General features: G+C 43.6%; 1 protein-coding gene across 2 annotated transcripts in view; it reads right to left on the bottom strand.

Moving 5' to 3' along the window:
• Positions 1-18,852, bottom strand: part of FIGN (fidgetin, microtubule severing factor) — a 127,200-nt gene that overhangs the window by 49,254 nt on the left and 59,094 nt on the right. The window contains exon 3 of one of the 2 annotated variants that reach the window (XR_324623.3): positions 12,109-12,623. The exons of the other annotated variant lie outside the window; for it this stretch is intronic. The gene's annotated coding sequence lies outside the window, so the exon portion shown is untranslated. Of the gene's footprint in view, positions 1-12,108; positions 12,624-18,852 lie in introns of those variants that run through there. 2 annotated transcript variants of the gene reach the window in all.

The raw sequence follows: 18,852 nt of genomic DNA, 5'->3' as shown, positions 1-18,852 counted from the left end.
CCCCCCCGCAATACCCAGACTCACCTCCCCCCCAGAATCAAATCAGCCTTTCAGGTACTGGCCAGGTCTGAGGCAAAGGGGGGCTGAGGGGGAGGGAGAGAGGTGATTCAGCTGGTTTGAAGGGAGGAAAGGAAGGTAGAGGGGAGGAGGAATGCAGGGAAGACAGAGAGAGGAAGAGTTTGACTGGTCCAGACATGGATGCAGGGCTAGGGAGGTTGGGGGGGGTCTAGGAATGAGAGGGGCCAGGTTAGGCCAGTTTGGAGTCAGATACAGGGGTAAAGGGAGTTGGCAAATTTGGTCAGATGCTGGAGGGCTGGGTTCTCCTGTCTGCTCAGGGTGGTAGAGTAGGCAGTAGCACAGTCCCAGGGCTGCAGAGAGGAGTTAGGCTTTCAAGGCCCTGAAGCTGTCAGAGGGAGTGGTATAATGTCTATCAGGCTGCAGAAATAAAGTTGAAGCCTGTCTCCCTAGAGGGCAGGGGAGGGGAGGGGAGGGAATGGAGTAAAACATGCCAAGATGCTGCAGAACAGCATCTTCTATCACTGGGGCAAGTGTACAAGCATATGTTTCTCTGGTAGAAATTCTGCCAGAGGCCAGTTCTACCTCCCTGGAGGTAGTAGATTTTTCTATGGAACCTGCCATGTTGGTCCAGTAGAACTGTGTGAACATTTCTACACTTCAGGTTTCTATCAGTAGAACTGAGATTCTACTGGTAAAAATATAAAGCCTGCATGCATCCAGAATCAACTGACAGGGCACTGCTAAGACATCTTAGCTGTACTTAAGAATATCAAGACATAGATACTCTAGGTGTAAACCAGCTGAACTAAAAGCACTAACTTGAATGATTCCATTGTGAGGAATCATTCACCACAGCCTTCAGATGAATTTGTTCCAGTTTATATGATAGAAGGTTACAGGTGGGAAAAGTGCCAGGTGAATGTGTCAAAAAGATCACCAAAGATCAGTGGTATGAATCCATATGATTAATCTGTTGAACTGTAATAGCAACACAAGGCTTGATGAGCTGGTGACAGTAATCTGTTGCTGCTTGTTTCCTGCTCAGGATGTATGGTTCCAAAACAATTGTTGAGGAGCATGGCATAGAAAGGCTGCCTAGTTTTCCTGCAATGAATGCAGTGATTGCTCCTTGTCTCCAACAAGTGCTAAAGCCTTAGCTGAAATTCGTGCAGACTTACCTGAATCAGGACAATATAAGGTACTGTTTCAAAAGAAAGCCTGGTTAGTGCAGTGCCCTACTGACCCCAAAGGGAACAGTGAGCCATCATTACACCAGTGTCACCAAGGAAGCTAGTACTAATCCAATCGCAAATATATCCTGTAGCAGAAGCAACGTTTCTCTTTGGAAAAGAAGAGGACTTGTGACCACTGAGCTGCATATCACAGAGAATTCATTATAATTGTGTGATGCTAGCTATAGTCAGTCCCCTACCACCACCAAAAAAGTTTGACTGTATCAAAAGTACTGTAAGCCTTGTAAGCCTCTAGGACAAGAAAAATCAAGGCTCAGAGCATCCAAGTAGAGTTTTTTCAGCTGTCAGAAAAGATAAAATATCAAAATTTTTATAGTAATTCATGCAACATTGGTTGCTGAAGTCATCTCAAAAGTGGTGAAAAAAGCAAGACAACAATCACAATGATAAAACATTAAGGTGAAATACTTTGTTACTTGCCAAGGCCAAAAAAGAAAATTCGGTGGGACCCATAGAAACATTTACAGTGTCAGTACACTTCTGTAAGCACTCGCCTTGGACCAGTGATCAAAAATAAGAAAACATTGATCCCTGCCAAGGACAAAAGCACTAAGAGCCTCCAAAGACATAAAATATGAGACAAAAGAACAAGGAAGGACAGTAAATCATTACCAAAATCTACTTACAAACTCGATCAGAGAAACAGAAAAAAATTATAATAAATCAAATTATTCAAGGAAAAGATAAAAAGGTCCCAATGACTGAATGTTTCTAGAAAAACCACTGATGCTGAATCATCACGAACCTTAATTTCATCAGTCCAGATTCATGACACAGGAAGTGACTGCAGAAATTCTGGCACCTTTTCAAATGATTGTTTCTACTGTCCCTCAACAAAAGGCTATTTTCTCTAAATTAAGATTGTGCTCTTTTGCCAGCAGTACACCAGCTGAAAATTTTCTAAAAAGTAGGAAGGCTACTTATGTGAGTCATCCTTCACTTCCCTTTTCTTTTATGCATCTGCTTCCTAGTTTGTGCTCAGTTTTATATGTACATTGTTATTTATACAGCTCTTCAAATCTATTCCCCTATGCCACTTCTGCTGACTGCTACTGTCTAGCTATTTTCTAATAAAGTAAATTGGGATTTCTAAAAGCAGCATGACTGGTTAACCACTATGTACTCACAGACTCCAGATGTACTAGAATTAATGTAGAAGTAGTGAATAACAAACAATTAGCAATCAACAATCAATGATGATTCATAACTAAAATATAAAACCAAGTCAAATCTTTTATATTCATTCTAGCAAGAGGACAAAACATCTTTCTTATCGTCCTACCACGAGCTTCTCATAGACTGTGTTGTGTCAACAAGACAAGAGGTAAATAACTTGATCAGATAAAGCCAAAAGAGTCCCTTGGGGAGTGATCAGTTTTTTTCTCTTTGCAAACTGCAGTAGGCACCCTCTTAATACCCTTTGTTGAAAGGCAAAGGGTGTTTCCTTACCTGCAATTTTCAACTGGACACACTTTATTTTCTCAGGTCATATGTGATAGGCATTTGTCCTCATTCTTTGCTTTGGAAGTAGATAGAAATTCTCCTCTCTCACAAAAGCTGATGTCTGGCTTCCCCTGATGGCTCACACAAAAGTTCCTGCAGAAATTTTAGAGCTTCTCTGCACAAGAAGAAGAGATGTGTCTGGTGGATTCAGTTCTAACTGCTGTAAAAGGGTCTCTCTTGAGTGAGCCATTTGCATATTCTATCCCTCAAAAAATACTGGATTGAGAGGCCTTGCCCCCCACTCCCATTTTTGGATCCCTACGCAAGGCAGAAATAAACCAACTAACATTACCTGAAGCCTTTAGGCTAGGTACAGACTTTACACTCAATGTGCTTTAAGCACACAGAAAGTGCACAACAGCTGTAAGAAAACAGACATTCATGGCATATAAAGTGCTTAAAAAATAGTGGATCCCACTCTAAGTTAATCCTGGATGGATATGTACTAACCTAAAGTGCTTTCTGTTAGAGCACATTATCGAATGTCTGTGCCAGGTCCCATGCAGGGTTAACTTGGAGCATAATCACCACCATCCCAGGTGGTTTTGTACAGGGCTGCTCTAGCTTCAGGTAAAGCTGATTTCCTCTACCTGAGTGGCTGGGATGGCCATGCCTCATTGGCTGTCTCTGACCCAAGTCAGTGACAGCTCCTGATCCCAGCACTATGTGCAACCTGGCTGGGGGAGGGGGAGGGAAAGGAGGGTTTCAGTCTCCACAGCAGCCCTGTCCCTGTGGAGGGCTGCAGCTTGACCAGGGGGGTGCTGTAGGGGATGAAGTCTCCAAGCAGCCACTGTCAGTGTGGCCCCTCTCCCCAGTCTTGCCTCCCTCCCCCGCCAGCTGGTGACTATCAGTAGTGGCTGGCGGGGGGTGGAAGAGGGAGGAAAGGGAGCCCCCTGCTGCAAGCCTCTCCCCCCCCACACTTTGCTGGCTTGGGCCATGCAGGGGGTCAAATCTTATGGCAGGGGGACACTATTCACACCACCCCCTCCCCCGCATCCAAGACACCTGGCAGCCACAGCCAGAAGCTGTAGGGCAGGGCTTCTCCAGCTTTTCACCATGCTGGGAACTGTGGCTGGCGAAGACTGGAACCCACTGCCGTGAGGAATTAGAGCCCCCCTGCTTGCTGGCTCAAAAGTCAGAGCTGGTCAGCCCAGGTCCACACAGAATGGGGGCTCCCTTCCCTTCCCCACCCGCAGCCCCTGTGCCCAGCACAGTGAAACACAGGGCCAGGTAGCTTTGCTTCAGCTGCTGTCAAGAGGCTTGGATAGGAGAAAGGGAGCCCTCCCTGCCATGAGGGGCCCCTCACAGCTGGGGTCTTTGTGGGGAGGGCTGGGCCTGGTCCACATAGCAGGGTGGGTCTCCCTTTCCTCCGCCCAAGCCTCTTGACAGCAGCAGCCAGCAGCTGCAGGAGGAGCAGCCCAGCCCAACATTTCCTCATGCTGCCAGAGTCCCAGCACAGCAAAAAGCAGTGCAAGAAACTTGCACTGCCACTGCTGTCTGCAGCTGGTTGAAGGGAGCCCCCCTTACCATAATTTCCTCTTGCTGGCTATGGTCTGGGAGGGAAAGTGGTGTCCAAGTGGCATGAAGGCTCCCTTCCCTCTACTCCCCTTCAGCTGCTGCTGACATTCCCCAGCTGGTGGGGGAGATGGGGCTGGGAGAAGCTGCTCTGGCAGCCTCCTGGGAGACCGATAGGAGCACCTCTCCAACTGCTGCACTTGGCCAGTGCAGGCAGGCACTGAGCCCTGCCCTCCCCCCCGAACAGCACACGTCTGTTCGGGTTGAAAGCGCTCTCCTATAGCACTTTGAGTAAAGTGAGATAGAGTGCTTTCAGCTTGCAGCCCTTTGAACATCTGTATTTAGCCCTAGTGATCATTTCTGATTGCAGAGCCCTGATTACTTTAGTGAGATAAATGAATCAGAATAAAGACAGACTTCCTTGATAGTGCAATAGCAAATATTATACCATACAGGTAGATATTGAATTGGAAAGGCCAGAAACTCCATGTAGAAAATGGGCCTCATATACTGTCCAACTCCAGCTCCAAATCCCAGTCACCTTCTACCCACTCTGCATGCCCAGCATAATGAGCAGCCACCTGAGGGTGGCCAAGTGGGTGGAAGGCAGCAAGGAGCTGGAACCCCATGCCTACTGGCCCTGGCACCAATCAGTGCGCACAGCTTCACAGCAGGCCTGCACCTGGTGCAGCTGCAGCCCCCTGGGTGCTGCTCAACTCTGCCTGCCTCCAGTGGTGCCTCTTCTTCCTGCCCTTGCTGCACCACTCCAGGTTGGGGGGAAGCTGCAGCCAGGCAGCTCCTGCCCCAGTATGCAGGGCTCCACCTATAGTTTCCTGCTGCCTTCCACCCATTCCACCCACTCAGTGCAGGAGGCTAAATGGATAGAAGGCAGCTGGAGCTGAAGCTGGAGCATGAGCTGCCTGGCTGCAGCTTTCTCCCCCATCTGTAGTGGCTCAGTAGGGGCAGGTGGAAGAGTAACCACTGGAAGCAGCACCCAAGGGGCTGTAACTGCACCAGTAGCAGCCCCACCAGGAAGCTATGTGCTGGTTGGGGCTGGGGCCAGGGCAGGGGCTAGCGGGCATGGGCAGGACCATGGCACAAGATGCCCCAGGAGGTGCTCAGTCCCATGAAGCACACCACAGGGGCCACTGCAAGCTGGATCCACATCAATTGGCAGCCTCCGCCCCCCCATGGGCCGGATCAAATCAGTTGGCACACCAAGTCCCACAGGATATATTTACCCACTCCTGGCCTAATTCAATGGAGTCCCAAAGTCAGATAGTACCTGTAGGTGCTATTGCAATTGAAATACTAATGACTATAATTAATAACAATACTAGTGATGTCTACTTTTTAAATATGGAATGAAGGCAGAATGCCCAGAAGCACCTGAATAACAGAGCAGCAGGTACTTAAAAGGAAGAGAAGAAAAGTAATAATTTCCTTTTGAGATGTAACTGGAAACTGAAATCTAGCTCAGAGAAAAGTAGGACTATAGCTCAAAATATATTTACTAAAAATACAAAGTAAAGATCTGCAACATTATTTAACAGAAACATCCATTGTAATCCTGTTCAATATCCATTGCATGGCAAAATGCCTTTGTACACCAGGCCTGCACTACAAGTGTTGTATCAGCTTCTTCTTGATAGCATACTGCAACTCATATTGTAAGGGTTTTCCCAAAGGTCCCAGCAATATGAACTGTAGCTTTTGTATGGCAATCCAGAAAATGACTGATCATTTGCCAAGGCCCTGTTGGTGAGTTGCCACTCCAGGGACACACTTTCAATTTCACACTCTTTTGCACTTTCTAGACAGTGTTGGTTAATTTCAATGAGCAGAGATCATACTTCATCTACACTGTATTTACAACAGCTATTATAACTATATGTACACACTAGATGTGGAGTGTATGTATATATGTATGTACGTACATGCTACAAAAGTATAGACAGAAAAAACCCAAAATAATCCATATTTCTGTTCTACTTTAACACATACAATTGGGAGGAAAAAATGCTAGGAAACACCAGTTCTTGATACTATTACATTCTGTAATCTAGAAGTAACAAATGCATGTAAGTATATAAAGAGAAGTAATTGTATTATGGATTACTTTTCTTTAACTGGCTATTAAAATGCTTGTTGCTAGTGGAGTATAAACAAACAAAACCCAATTCATGTCAGAAAATAGTTTTTTCACTTAGATACAAATGTTTCCTTCAGGCAGAACAACAAATTAGCGTACATAATTGTTGGCTTCAAAACAAAGAAACTTTTGTCTACTTCAGCACAGGCCAAATGATCCACGGGCTGCACTGTTCTTTCACTAAGTCAAAAGACTAAGCAGACATAAAAAGTACATTTACTATGAAGAATGACCACCTGTTATTTTGTGCAAAATCCATAATACATTCCCTTGGTGTACAGGCAAGAAAGAAAAAAAATGCCCAACAATACAGGATGGAGAGCGAGCTTTCATCAATAGGGATACATACATCAGCCAACAAGCTCCAACAAGCTGAATAATCACAATCAGGGAAAAAACCTGATCCAAGCATTAATAATTCAATTAGTATTCATTGAAATAACATTGATTTTAATGAATTTATTTCACATCACTGTTGCTGTCCAATGTACTTTCATAGAGTTTCCATTACAGTTTAAAATCATTAGGGTATGAATCTGCTAAGTACTGCCTCTTTAGAAAAAAAGGTAAAGGGATATCCACTTGGCAAATAAATGTTTGTAAGAGTGCAAAGAAGTTTGATAAGAAGTTTTAATACTAAGTAATTAAATTATTGGCTTGATACTGTATTTAACTGTTAGAATGTATATGTTAATATAAATGACCACATCTGACAACATGCATGCAAAAATACACACATCATTTTAAAGACAACATATTATTTTGTTTTCAATATTATAAACGGATAAAAATTAGCTCCTACCAGACTCCAGTTTAGGATTTTTCACTCTCTCAGCTGTGGGTGATGTCATCACCAATAGTTATTTTAAAGTAAGGAGCACAGCTCCTGGTACCGCAATATGAGCCTGTTCCTACTAAAAGATTCATGACCCAAATCATGCATGAGTTGCTTAAATGCAGTAGTGGCTGCTCAGTCTACTACTCCAGAACTCTTGGGGTAAGAGATCAGGGAGCTTACTGAAATGTGTTCTCATCTTCAGTTCTCACCTATACTCTCACCCAAATAGCACTTGCTTCTTTGTTTCCTCATTAGCCCAGCAAACAATGCGATTTATGCCAACAGAATTAACATAACATGATTTAATGCAACATGGCGTATTGAAATGCTATGAAAAACAACACTGGGCAAAGCACACACATATATACAAGCTTACATTTATGTAATACAGTTCTTAACATTACTATGCAACTTTGGCTAGAAGAGACTCTTTCTAATTGACACTGCCACTCTTCCTTGTGTTCACCCAGCACGGCATAACATTTCAGGAATCTCAAAGAATGAGAATTTGTCTGAAGTAATTTGCAAACTCTTTGGATCAGCTATAGTTATAGTGCTCTTGTGTAAAACCATAGCATGAAACTTTTGATGGGAATCTTGATGGAGACAATGTGGAACTTTGCCATTTCTGTGGGAATTCCAAGAGGCATGTTTCCTTCTGGGTTAGGGACAGACATTCAAAAATCCTGAACCTGAACTGATTCAAACTTTGCAGGTGAATCTAACTTGGCTAGTCTGAACCAGTTTGTAACTGGACAGACATTCTCTCTTGATTGAGGAAATTCAAGCACATGCCTGCAGTGGCTCAGGCTAGAAGTTGGGGGCGCTAAAGCAGTCTTCCCTTCCCTTGTGTAGTGCTGAGCTGAGGGTGGGGTGTGGCCAGGCCTTAGCAGAATGTTCTGATTAGGGAGGTCTGCCTGCACCATCTCAGTCTTTTCCCCACTGGCTGCTCAAGGGGCGGGAGTGTTGCCAGACCCCAGACCCCTGCTAGCAAGGTTCAGTGCATGCATCTGTTGATATGGAGCTTTTCAATCTCTGTCTCTGCTTCTTTATACTGTCTGCAGCAAACTGACAGGCAAACAAGCCAGCAGGGGGGTGATAACAAGGTTTATCACTCGATCAGCATAACAATAGCTTCTCTCTATTACTTGAAACTCTTCTTAAAAAGCTTACCAGCTGACCTGTTGATTAGCTCCAAAAAGCTCTAAGCAGTCACTGTTCTGTCTGTCTGTCCCAGTGAAATTGGAGACACACTTACCTAGCATACCACATGTCTAGGGTCCATGGGCTGGGGTACATGCTGTGGGAGATGGGAGGGAAGGGGCCTGAGAAGCAAGCAATGAGGGTGGGAGTTAGGGCAGGGGGAAGCTAGGCAGACCCTGCTGTGCCTGCAAGTCTCTGTCAGAGCTCCAGCCAGGGAGCAGGGTGGGGGGTGGGGAAAGAGCGCTCTGCTATGGAGCAGAAAGTCCTTCCCTGCCCAGCCCAGCCTAGCCCAGAGAGCATACCAGGGGGTGTCTGGTTTAAAACCACCAAGGGACCTGGGACAGATATTGCATAAACCAGTTTGAGCCAAATCGGCTGAGTCTGATACTACATTCAACCAGGTTTATCTTAAACCAGTTTCTGCCATTTTCAAACTGGTTTCTGTACACTGAAAATCTGTTCTGTTACAGGTTTAAACCAGTTTCTGATCACTTAAACTGGTTTATGTATAATGTCTGTCCCTAGCCCAGGAGCTCTGGGCACCCTGGCTTTTAAGTCAATCACAGAAAGGGTACAGCAGCTGCTCCCCTCTATACCTGAACAAAGCCTAAATTTCTTCTGCCTGAAGATGGCAGTATTCATCCAGTAGGCTTTACCCCCGTACAAGATGCATTCTCCCAGGGGCCACCAGAATGTGGATAAAGGATAAACATAATATAGGGATGCATAGCACAAGGTAATCTTGACAGGCAGCAAACCTTTGTATCAGCGAAACCAGCTTGATCTGCTTGGGTGCACCACAATAATTTTATAATGATCTAAAAATAAACATGATCCCCTTTACATTTTAGCTGTCACCTTACATTATATCAAATGCTGAAGTGATGGAACATAACTCCACATTGTTTTCTGAACTATAGAAAGACAATATTTGTAAGCAATGCAATGATTTTATTTCCACTTCTGCTGGTCTTTTACATAGCTGGACAGTGTAGGCATTTGATTTTTAGACAAGGATGTGCTAACTATAGGTCTCTAATTAAAGTCAGTCATTTTTTATTACAGTTTCCACAGGTTCAGATTTTTGTTGCAAGGCAGTCAAAATACTTTAAATCTTTCCTTTGTCACTCTTCTGTCTTTGCCCAAGAGATACTTTCACATAAAAATTCTTGTCCGATTAAGAGTAATGTCCATTCTTGTTTTCCTGGTTGAGGTTTATTTACACAAATGACTGTATAGTCCCATGACAAATGTCCTAGAAGGAAAGTGAGCAAGAGGCTTGATGATAACTAGAGGTGCACCGAGAAAGATTTTTTGGGCTGATACTGATGGTCAATTATTAATAAGCCATATTGGCTGATACCGATCTGATTGCTGATATGCATCCTGGCAGCTTGGAGAGCAGCATGTGGCTGGTAACTCTGTGGGAGAAAAGGGGCAGGGGGAGGGAAGGGGTAGATCAAGGCCCCTGAGGTAAGGGAAGGAGTGGGGGTGGGGTTGGGTAAGGGTAGGGGTAGGTGTACCATCTGGATTGGGACATGGGATGGAACCATGAGTGGCTCATGTGGTGGGGGGTAGCTCCCGCTGCTGGCACACCTTAGTGAAGGCAAGAGGGGCACGTGCCCCCCGGACCTGTGCACAGTGATGGTGGGCTGCCACTATAGGCTGGAGCCAGGAGTGGTGCTGGGCTCTTCCTGCTGGGTGGGCTAGGCCAGGGTTGCATGTGGGGTGGTTGGGGGTGGCACTGGGAGGGAAGGTTCAGGGGAGTCTACAGTGAATTTTGGGGTGGCTGTAGCCCACTCCATAGCTCCTCCTCACAGCACACTGCTGCCGCCCACCCTGATTGCAGCCCTGACTGAGCCACCCCACCAGGAAGAGCCCAACACCACTCCTGGCCCAAGCCAGCAGTGGCAGCCCACCCTCACCGTGCATGCAGATTCACCATGCCCCTCCATGCCTCCTCTGGGGTGTGGAAGCAGTGGGAGCCACCCCTTCCTTCCTGTGCCCCCAGACAAGCCACTCACAGCTCAGTCCTGTGCCCTGCCCCACCCCCACCCCTCACCACAGATGTCTCAAACTGCACCCCCCCATATCCATTCTTCCCCACAGACTTACCAGCTGGATGTTGACCTCCAACCTTCTGGGCTGCATGCATTTAATCAGCTACATTATTGGCCACATCAGCCAAAAAAAACCCACAATTGCAGATAATATCAATTTTGCTTTTATAGGTGCTGATATGATATGAACCGATGTATTCATGCACCTCTAATGATAACTTAGAAAAAAAGGCACCTGCAAGTTACAGTGGAATAACCTCTACCCTCTTCTGCCACTTCCTCCTAAGAGAGAGCTTATAACAGAAAACCTGCCTAAAGAAGCATGCACTCAGACACTTAGAGTATAAAAAAAATAAATAAATACAGGAAGCATTAGTTGATTACAACCTAAAAGTAGGAATTCAGACTCCCAGAAGAGTGCAAATTTGGGAAGGGAGATTTGCACAGAAGTCTTTGAGTGGGAAAGAAACTATCATTTAAAAAGGAGTTATCTGAAAATTGTGCGGTAGTTTAACTGATATATGAGACGTAGTCAACCATTCAGCTATTCACCACATTATCTGCAGTGAATTATAGCAGGAAAGAAGCAATGACAACAAGGCCTGGCTATTTCTAACTCATTAAATGTTAAAAGAAATGTTGATCTTTATATTGACTAAACTAATAGAGAAATCATCCATCTTTCTTTCATCTTACAGGCAACTGGAAAATGCTGATCTAGTTGGTCAGAATTTGCATGCACCATTGTAGTAATCTTCAGTCCAATTCCTAGTAGACAGCAGTCCACATCAGAAAATCATCATAAGTAAATATAAGAGAAATTCCAGTTTGCTACAACTGCTACAAATGGTTAAAACATTTCTACTGGACAATGGGCATTTGTTTGAAAAGTCATAGAATCATAGAAAATTAGGGTTGGAAGGGACCTAAGGAGGTCATCTAGTCCAACCCCCTGCTCAAAGCAAGACTGCCCCCCAACTAGAACATCCCAGCCGAGACTTTGTCTAGCCGGGTCTTAAAAACCTCCAAGGATGGAGATTCCACAACCTTTCTGGGCAACCTGTTCTAGTGTTTTACTACTATCCTAGTGAGAAAGTTCTTCCTAATATCCAAGCTAAACTTCTCTTGCTGCAACTTGAGGGCTTTGCTCCTTGTTCTGTCATCTGCCACCCCTGAGAACAGTTTAACTGCATCCTCTTTCAAACCAAAGTAAACCTTTGAGTCGACAAGTAACAAATAAATTTCAAGTTACTTGACTGTTTGGCAAAAGTTGAGAGAGCTTGTTCTACTGCATGTTTTTTTTTTAAGAAATGCACATCAGTTCTGATATCACTCCCATTTTCATTTTTGAGAAGAGGAAGTTTTCCTTGTCACTGCTGAGTCAAGATACTTGTATCAAATTCTACTTGCTTTTTGTATGCCTACACATATACAGGTAGAAAAAAACAAAAACTGAGGATATTTGCAGACAATACTACAATGTGAATATTTAATAACGTGTGCTATGCAAAGGGGTAAAACAGATAACAGGAAACCCAGGACCTCTGCTTTGGATGTAAAGGCATTTTATTCAAGAAAACAAGGATATTTTATAAAACTAACAACATAAGCTTATGGCTCACTAACAACCACAAGGCTGAAAAACATCACCTTCTTCTCTGCATGGGCTTCCACAAAAGGAAAGCTGCAATGAATCAGTTTGTCAAGATCTTAGTGTCCTCTTGGGAAGGGCAAAAAGAAAAAAAAAAAAAAAAAGCAGCCAGCTCTTTTCCTGCTGCTTCCAAGCAGTCTGCAGTTGACTCTACCTTCCTTGAGAAAGATTTAGAGGACTAGAATACCAAGGTTGTTAACTCTGCTGCATGTTAAGTGAGGGCCTTCAGTTTGTTCTCCAGTATTATGATTAATTTTCCAATGATAGCGAGAGATCCTCTAGACTCCTCTTTGTCATTTATGCACCACACCACTGTATACATCTTAAATGTCAATTTGACCGAGTCAATGAAAGATCTTGTAACCTGGAGTATTTCATGCCACACCAACCCTTTCTCATGTTGGCATATAATCTTCACAAGCATCTGTGCCTAGAAAGGTGATCAGAACAGTAAATTAGCCAAACTGAACTACCTCAGCTATACACTTCAAATTATTTATACAGGTTGCTCCAGTTAGATGATTCAATTAAAATTCTACATTTTGAAGGTTTTATACTTTTCCCACTGCTACAATTTGCTTTGTAGTGGGTTATTTATTCATTTATTTTTAATTTGTGAAGATAAGAAATACCTTATTTGAAACAATATTGTCAGGATAACTTACAAAGAATTGAGAGGAGTGCATGGATCGCTTCATCCTGGTAACGTGATAAAACTGATTTAGGAGAACTTGAATTCTCCATATTAAAATGGGATATAGAGGTCTATGGAAAGAAACTGAACTCCAAGAATCAGTTCTTCTGTAATAACTTGTATCATGCGTGACTTCAGTGATGCTAGTACTACGGGTAATGTAAATCAGCACTATTTCTGGCTGCTGTACTTTTTTTGCTAAATCATATAGGAATAATGTGATTTCACATAAAACTAAGGGAAATATCTGGTATTATCTTGGCTAAATGCTAAAGTAAATAGAACTTTAAGTGTTATTGAATTAAGTCAAATTTTATCTCACTAAGATATTTTTATAAATTCTTTTTGCTGGATATTTTAGCTCCTTACTATTGTGATTATATTTTGATGAAGCAAAAAATTCTGTGCATGTCCTATTTCATAAGAGTTATAGGAACATAAAAATCAGTACAAGCTCTTTATTGGACTAGTGCAGCAGATGTGTAGAGAGAGAAAGTATTCTTTGAAAGGTATTAAGAAAAAAAAAAATAAAATAAAGGTTTCAGAAAGCTTGCTTCCCAAAGAGATTGCAGCATTAAACTTATCTTCTCCTGAGGTACCTGAGCTGAAGAAGCAATTTTTCACTGTAGTACTCTTTAGAGAAGTATATGAAAGGGTGTGCAGTTATATCAGAATGAAATGTAGAACAAACATTCACTTCACAATGTACAACTACCAAGAGGTATTCTCATGAGTGCACCAGTGTTGTTGCATCCAGCACGCATATACCTTTCTGCTGACTGCCAAAAGTAATTTGCTCAGCTTAAGATAGGTAGCTTCCTTTGGAAGAGTTTAGAAGTCTGGCAGTTTGTAAGTTACTCTTTTGCACAGTGTTCTTCTTCATGTACTTCAACTTTGGTTTAGTTGCAAACTGTGATTGCCGAAGTTTAGAGGTGCACTAATAAATCAGTGCCATATCAGATCAGCACTGATAAAAGGCAAATTAACATCATCAGCTATCAGCTTTTTTTGGTCAGTGTAGCCGATAATGTACCAATAAATAAAATATGCATTCTTATTGGGTCCCTCAGATGCTGCATGCACGCATGCAGGCACACGAATGCACATAGCCAGGAATGCAGCCAGGCAGTGTGAAGAGCAGCACCCTGCAGGTAAGTCTGCCCAGTCAGGGTAGTGAATGGGACCCAGGACTGGGGTGGGGAGCAGGACAGAGCTGCTTGCAGCTCATCCAGGAGGCATGGGAGGAGGTGGGGAAGAGGGGTGACTCCCCACTGCTGCATGCACCCCACCGCATGGAAGGCATGTGCCTCCCCAGCTTTGTGAGTGTGGTGGATGCACACTGCCCACTGTGGGCTTGGGGCTCTCCACTCTGCTGCCTTTGCCCCAGGACTGCGCACCAAGCAGCAGTGGGAGGAGCAAGTTGTGCCTCCAGTTGTTGGGTGGGCAGGGGACATGCAGCCAATGCAGTGCCCCCCAAGCAAAGGCAGCAGAGTGGAGAGCCCCAAGCCCAAAGCAAGCAGCCCACAGCCACCCTCGTCCCACTTGGCTTTGCTCCAGTTAAAAGCATCCCTGCACTTAAAAATGCTGGTGGTGGTGCTTGAACTAAAGCTCATTTGAGCTGCCATTTTTAAGCACTGGAACACTGATCACCTGGAAGAGCCACCCACGGCTTTATCCTGCTTCATTATGCTCCCCACCCCAGGTCCCATTCACTGCTCTGGCTGGGCAGTGCCCCCAGCCGCAGCCCCTCCCCCTGTCCCACTCCCTCCCTCCCTTACTATGGGGGCATCAATCTGATCCCCACCCCCAAGTCCTCTTTCCTCCCCCACACCTCTTCCCCTCCACAGACTTACCTGCAGTGCACTGCTCTCCATGCTGCCTGGCTGGATTCCTGTAAATTGGTTATCAGATCGGCATTGACCAATATGGTTGGTTAATAATTAGCTATTGGTATCAGCCAAGAAAATCTTTATCAGTGCACCTCTATCAGTGTTAACTCAGGAAAGAAAGTTTGTATCTTGAAGATAAAGATTCCTTTCTCTGCATTCAATGAGCATGCCTACACATGTGCTTTAATTCATAGTAGCCTATTTTACCACACGTGAAAGTAGTGCATAAAAAAGTACTATTATACTAACTTATAGCAAAATAAGCTACTGCACATTTAGCATCACCTAAAAAGCATGCACTTGCACTACTGTGCATTAGGGCAGGCTAATGCACAATAATTTAGCAACTCAGATTGGAGGTGCTAAATTTAATGTGAATTAGGAAAAGTGCCTTAATGCATGTGTAGATGCACCCAGTATAAGCGATTTTAGTGGGAACAAAATTGAGCCCTTTGCCACTGATAGGATAAACCTGAAACTTGGAAATGCATAATGATCAGAAGCCATCAAAAAAGATTTTTAAAAAGCAATATTGTCACTAAATTATGATGACCATATAAACTTTGCCTTGAAGCAGCTGGACATGAACAACTCACACCCCAATGATTTACCCAATAGGAAAAGAGTGTACATAAGCATTTGCTTATTTGTTTTTAAAAAAAGTCATGTTTAAAAATAGGAGGAAACACAAATATGTTGGTTTTGCATTGTAGCACCAGGTAGTTTAAGGGAAACACCAACTGCACAAACATAAAGGAAGAATACCAATACCAATCAGTTTCATCTTTCCCTGTACTCTACTTGACTTAGCTATTTAAACAAACTTTAATAGTTGAGCTAAAACAAAACACCTCTTCAGGTCTTTAAAAATTTTATATGATCTGTCTATATAATGGACAAAACTTCAGAAAGCTATGTACATTTTAAGAAGTAATGTTCAACTAGTTCAACTACTTTCTCATTCCAGTTTCTATAGAAATATTAGCCCAGTCTTCCTTAAGAACGAAATATGGTATTCTATTTTTAAAATAGCCACTACTATAGTATGCCGGCAAGGCCAGCTACAAACCTTTAATATTTATATACCCGTTGAAACAATGCCCTGTTAAACTCTGGGTTCTGGCTACTTGGCTGGTAGACCTTCTCTCATAATCAGGCTGATGTGAATCAGACTACAAATCGCAACCTACATTTATAGTAGAATTATCATTCTTTTAGTGTGAGCAAGCAAAATAAATATATACTCCTCATAAGCCCTTCATAGTTGTTCTTTCCCAGTCCAATAAGGAAGGGTACCCTGTTAAGATGTGGTAGCAAGGCAGTCTTTATTGGACTCATAAAGGACTGTGATTTTGCCTTATTGCTTATATAAGTGAATTTTTAAAATATCATTTTAAAGGTGGTTTTGTTTTTGGGTTTTTTTCTTCTTCTTTTTACTGTAGTGCTTTCTTTAATATATTAACTTTCCCACATCATCCCACGCTTTGATGGTTTGGCAATTTTCTAGTTCACTTTAAATCAGTTTCCTACAAAATAATACCAACAGTTCAGCAAGTGTCCCAGCTGAATTTTACAATTTATTTATGTTTCTTATGGAAGTGCTCTCACCGAATAGCTATAGCAGCTAATAAAAACCTTCAATTTTAAAGCAAAAGAATATTTAGGAACAGTCACATTAAAACCATGCAGGGGAAAAGGACTACTGATATTGAATTTTGGCAACAAGTCTTCCTTTTCCGCTATTTTTTTTTTTTATAACAGTAATACATTTTAATTTATAGGTTTCAGGCCAGAATCCATTTGTGTACAAAAATGTGTAAAAAACCCCCAAAAAACGTATTGGCTCTCTATGGCTCAGGAATAATCATTAGGATTGCAGGACACTCATTGAACTCAAAGGCTAATATTCATTAAGAAAGGTTAGTTCCTACCATGCGTTAGCCACCATGTAGTAACTAACGTAAAACCTTAGTGAAGAGTCAGCATTTGTGGGGTTGCATGTGCTAGCTGATAAATAGGGATCCTGGTTTTCCCTGATTAAAAATCACAAGTACTCTGATAAAAAAAAAATTAAAATAAGAAAATTCACAAATTCTCTGATAATCACCCTGAAATCCATAATTAAAATGAAAGGACCCTCAATTCTCCCCCACGGCCCCCTCTGGCCCTGCTTGTGCCCCTCACCCCACAGCCCCCTCACCCTGCTTGTGCCCCTTGTCTTCTCCAAGCTGCCAGGCTTTGCTCTCCTCACCACCTATGTGTTGTGCTGTGGCTGTGCATGCACTAGGCATTTAACAGCCACATTATCAGCTACAACAGGCAAAAAAAGCTGATTTCCAATACAGTCAATTTCCTTTATGTCGGTGCCAATCCGATATTGGACTGATGTATCGGTGCACTTCTACTGCATGCAGTGCCCCACTGGACCAGCCCTGCACATGGACCCTGGGGTCAGTCCAGATTGAGCCCACAGGGGAGCCCCCTCATACCAGAGCCAGCAAGCAAGGTTGGTTGGGTGTGGATACCTCATGCAATGCATGCCCCTTGCTGGCTCCACATGTGAGCCCCAGGCTGGGGCAGGTGCTCGCCGCACACAACATGCAGGGCTGGTTTGGGCCGTGAATGGCTGGGCTTGGTGCATAGGGATGATCTGTGGGTCTGATCTAGCCTGCAGACCAGACAAAAATATCACTGATAAATGAACTCTTTACAAAAGTCTATAACATACTTTGAAAAAAAGGAGGTGCAGAAATGTAATATACTGTTTTATTTTTATTTTAAATGGTTTTAGGTTTGTCCCCATCTCCCCTTCCCCCAAAAGGATTAGTCCCTTTAGCTCTGTGCAGACACTGTGTTCAGGAGCAGTTTTCTCCAGCATAAACTGCACCGGAGTTTATCATGTTGTACTAATTGAAGGTGTAAATTCACCCAGTAAGAAATAGCACTCAAAGACTGGGACCTAATGCTGCAGTGGGGCTCCCCCAGTGGAGCTTTTTCCAGGACTACAACAGGGCTTTAGAACAGTAATTGTCAGGCAAAGGAGTTGCAGCAGCCTGGAATGTCATGAGATCCTTTCAAGGGTGCTGTGTGGTACCATGCACTGTACAAACACCTAAACATGATTCACAGGATAAAATCAGAGCTTTCAAATAGGAATCCGTAGTGTCAAAAGCATTCTGACCTGTTCTGATCCTTCTGAGATTTTTGTAACAAACAAATTGCTCTATTATTTTTCTGTGGTCAAAAAAAATGAATGAAAGCTAAGAGCTGGCATTTTCCAATGGGTGCCTTGAGTCTAGCGAGGGGTGCCTTGATTTAAAAAAAAGTTAAGACCACTGCCTTAACAGTTTGACCTGTAAATGCCAGAAAGAAGGGTCATTACAGATGTGCGTAGTATTTACATTTTAGCTACATGGAAGAACAAAAACTGTATTTTATCCATTTTCCATTAGTCATGGGTAGGAAAAATACCTCCTCCTCCTTAATACTACTGCAAAGAGGCAGTAGGATCTGTTATTCCAGACTACTAGAATTCCTGCCTCTGGCACACAATAATGGAAATTGAACAACCACTGCAACTAAACATATCAGTTTACACAGACTTTAAGAACGTATGACCCACAGTTGGGATCTACCCATGGAAATTGGATCTGGCCTGTGACAGCGTGGGATGGTAGACCTATGCTATGGCCCAGGCCACAGAGGGCACATCCAGACGAATGTGGACATGTGGTATGCGACACCCCAGACCCAACTGCAGCACCACACACTGCACATGCAAGTATTCCCTGCACTGCTACTTTTCAGTGTGCAGGAGAGATTAGGTTTGACCCCAGGATATGCTAAAATAAAAAAGTGGGACAGTACGTGTGGCTGCAGTTCACACGGCCCAAAAGTGGAGCCTGGCCAGCCAAAGCCACACTCTGGCTGTTGGCCAGGTCCCCAGGTAAGGCTGCTGGGGCCCGCACAGTTGCTGGCCCCAGCCTCCCATACACCACCCAGGTTAACCTGCCGCACACTAGAGCATGCATGGCATGGGTGTTCCCCGAGGACAAGTAGCTGGTGCTACTTGTCCC

This window comes from Alligator sinensis, unplaced genomic scaffold (genome assembly GCF_000455745.1).
Source record: "Alligator sinensis unplaced genomic scaffold, ASM45574v1 scaffold738_2, whole genome shotgun sequence".
Classification (NCBI taxonomy): Eukaryota; Metazoa; Chordata; order Crocodylia; family Alligatoridae; genus Alligator; species Alligator sinensis.
Note: the sequence above shows the minus strand (reverse complement) of the source record. Positions and strands in the feature narration are given on the sequence as shown.